Source organism: Terrapene carolina, unplaced genomic scaffold (assembly GCF_002925995.2).
Source record: "Terrapene carolina triunguis isolate 2854851 unplaced genomic scaffold, T_m_triunguis-2.0 Scaffold23, whole genome shotgun sequence".
NCBI lineage: Eukaryota > Metazoa > Chordata > Testudines > Emydidae > Terrapene > Terrapene triunguis.
Genome location: NW_020664374.1, coordinates 12036257 through 12039656, shown reverse-complemented (window position 1 = coordinate 12039656; position 3400 = coordinate 12036257).

The window sequence follows — 3400 nt, the reverse complement described above, 5'->3', positions numbered from 1 at the left end:
TTTGACTACATTTATTTCAGAAGCATTTTGGCTGTAGAGCAGTGTATCCAGTGTGACAAAGTTCCTCCTCTATCTTGGTGGGTCCTGTGCTTATTGGCGGATTTTCTTGCCTCAGAGATTCACCATGTGGGTTGGGGAACAGCCCAGAGATCTTCCCCTCTGGAAGAACCCACAGTCCAGGTCAATTGGGAGGTTTGGGGGGAACCCGGGCCCGTCCTCTACTCCGGGTTCCAGCCCAGGGCCCTGTGGACTGCAGCTGTCTATAGTGCCTCCTGTAACAGCTGCATGACAGCTACAACTTCCTGGGCTACTTCCCCATGGCCTCCTCCAAACACCTTCCTTAGTCTCACCACAGGACCTTCCTCCTGGTGTCTGATAACGCTTGTGCTCCTCAGTCCTCCAGCAGCATACCCTCTCACTCTCAGCTCCTTGCGCCTCTTGCTCCCAGCTCCTCACACTCGCACCACAAACTGAAGTGAGCTCCTTTTAAAACCCAGGTGCCCTGATTAGCTTGCCTTAATTGATTCTAGCAGCTTCTTCTTAATTGGCTCCAGGTGTCCTAATTAGCCTGCCTGCCTTAACTGGTTCTAGCAGGTTCCTGATTACTCTAGTGCAGCCCCTGCTCTGATCACTCAGGGAACAGAAGACTACTCATCCAGTGACCAGTATATTTGCCCTCTACCAGACTCCTGTACTCCACTGGTCTGGGTCTGTCACACCAGGGTCTCCACAATATGGGACAGGAAGTCATTAAAAGCTTTCAAGTTGTCCATCCGAGTGTCAGGGATGGTGTCATTGCCTCATCTGGCAATGAGGACGACTCCTTGGGTGGAGACAAGGTTGATGTAATCCTTCTGTTGCTTCTTGCTCCTGGAGGTCCACATCTGGTTTTGGCACGAACAGCCCGGCTAATGATGCCACTGGGGAATGGGATCTCCTCCTCTTTCTGGAAATGTGGGAGGGGGATCTGCTCCTGGATTCATGAGATGTGGCCAAGATGGCATGCCATATGGGCACTGGCTTGGTTGTGGCTGGCCAACCCAATGCCACTCACATCCCATTTGGGGAGGAGCTGCGAATAACAGCTCCCTGGTTGGTGCTTTCTTTGAGGGCAGAGAAGACAGATTTGTACTTGAAACCAGTGAAAGCAAGTACACTGGTGATAGTGAGGAGGGATATATCTTCTCTTCAAACAGTGGTGCCATAGGGCGATAAGATATCAATGGCCATCTCCAGCACCAGTCACCTCTTTGGAATAGGGAACATCTCTGGACATGATCCAGTGTCCTCCAGGTGTGTATCAGAGCATTGCTGGGTACTGAGGTTGGTGCCTGGTCTCTTGTTCCCTGTGCCATTCCTGCTCTGATCAAGAACTCAGAGGCTCTGTGCTTTGAGAAGTGATCTTGTGTGTCCTCCTTCCGGGACTTTCCTTCATATTTGGTGCTATACTGGGCTCCGTCCAGCTCTGTGAAAGAATGTCAACTTTATGTCTGAGCACAGATGCTGGCTTTACTCTCTGGGATGTTGGTGCCAGGTTCATCCATACTGAGATGTCCAGTGCTGAAGATTTCATTGATGTTGAGGTGGTTGGTGTCCAAGACACCAGGTCTGGTTCTGCCAGTGCTCTCTTTGCCTTGTTTCCAGTGTCCAATCCTAGAGTATAAGGTGTACTCACAGGAGCACTGGCTGAGGTTGATTTATCTCGCCTTGATCTGGTAGTGATGGTCACCTCTGGGTCTGAAGCAATCCAAATGGACTGCCCCTGCAGGTGTAGCTTGAGCCAAGCCTCCCTGGATTTGTGGAGGAAAAGGACTTACACACAGAGCATATCTATCTGGGTAGAAAAGCCACTGTGCCCATCTTGATAGGGATCAGTTCATAATAGGACAGGCAGGGTTTGGAATCCACCATGGGGCATGGTGGCTGGTTCAAAGTGGCTGGACCTCTGTATGGCAGAGTTGCTGATAATGCCCTAATGAAGAATGAAGGAAGATTTTTTCACAAAATTGGTGAAAAAAATATTTTAAAGACTCTAGGAGTAGTAGCAGGTTGAACATTTGCCAAGTTCTGTCTTGTTGCCATGGGGGGGTTGCAACAACTCTGTCCTTTATGACCTCACACGGGGCACAAGGAGGCAGAGGGTGTATGTGCAGCCCTGACAGACACAGCTAGTCAAAAAAACTGATCTTGCATGCATGTGCACCTACGTCAGAGTACACACGGACATATACTCAACAAAGAAAAAGTCATTTCTATATTTAATTTCCAGTATTTTATGAACACCTTTCATACTTTCAGGTAAAGATGCTTACTTTACTCTAACCCTCAAAAGTATCATGATGATGAATTTGCCCACAGCCCTGACACAAGAAATATCTCTTTCCCCTTTTAAAAAATCTTTCCATATCAACAACCAATATACAGACAGGAAAATGACGTTATAACAGCTACATGATGCTGCATCATTTTCAGTGCACTTGAAGGTAATTAAAAGGTTATGGAACATTCTTCTAAATATTAAAGAAAAGGTAGTGAGTGATGATTTACAAAATATGTTTAGTGAAGGCATGACTGAACCATTGGCATGTTAAACTGCATTTTAATTGTGTTTAAAAATACCTGTGGGCAATGTAAAGCTGTTGGTTTTCAAAGTCATAAATGAGCATATTGATTGATCTATTGGTCTTCCGTATCAACTTAAAATTTTAAAATGTCATTTAATTAGAACAGTGCCTCCCTCCCCCAAAGAAAATAGTACAAGCCTGTTTGGAAGCATGATATAGCTTAAGAAAGTGGAGACCAGTTAGATTTGGACAACCCAGGGAAAAAATAGGAGATTAAAACTAACAGTATTATTATTATTATGCTTCTGGGTCTATCACAGGGGTCAGCAACCTTTCAGAAGCGGTGTGCCGAGTCTTCATTTATTCACTCTAATTTAAGGTTTCGCGTGCCAGTAATACATTTTAACGTTTTTAGAAGGTCTCTTTCTATAAGTCTATATTATATAACTGAACTATTGTATGTAAAGTAAACCAGGTTTTCAAAATGTTTAAGAAACGTCATTTAAAATTAAATTAAAATGCTGATCTTACGCCACCAGCCTGCTCCGCTCGCTGCCAGCCTGGGGTTCTGTTCACCTAGGCCGGCAGAGGGCTGATCAGGGCCTGCGGCCGGGACCCCAGACCTGGCGGGGGGGGAGGGTTTCAGGGGTCAGGGCAGAGGGTTGGGGAGGGGGTTCAGGGCAGAAGGCTGGGGTGTGTGTGGGGGGTTCAGAGATCAGGGCAGAGGGCTGTGGGGGGTGCAGGGCAGAAGGCTGGGTGTGTGTGTTGGGGTGTGGGGGGTTCAAGGCAGAAGGCTGGGGGTATGGGGGTGCAGGGCAGAAGACTGAGTGGGGGGG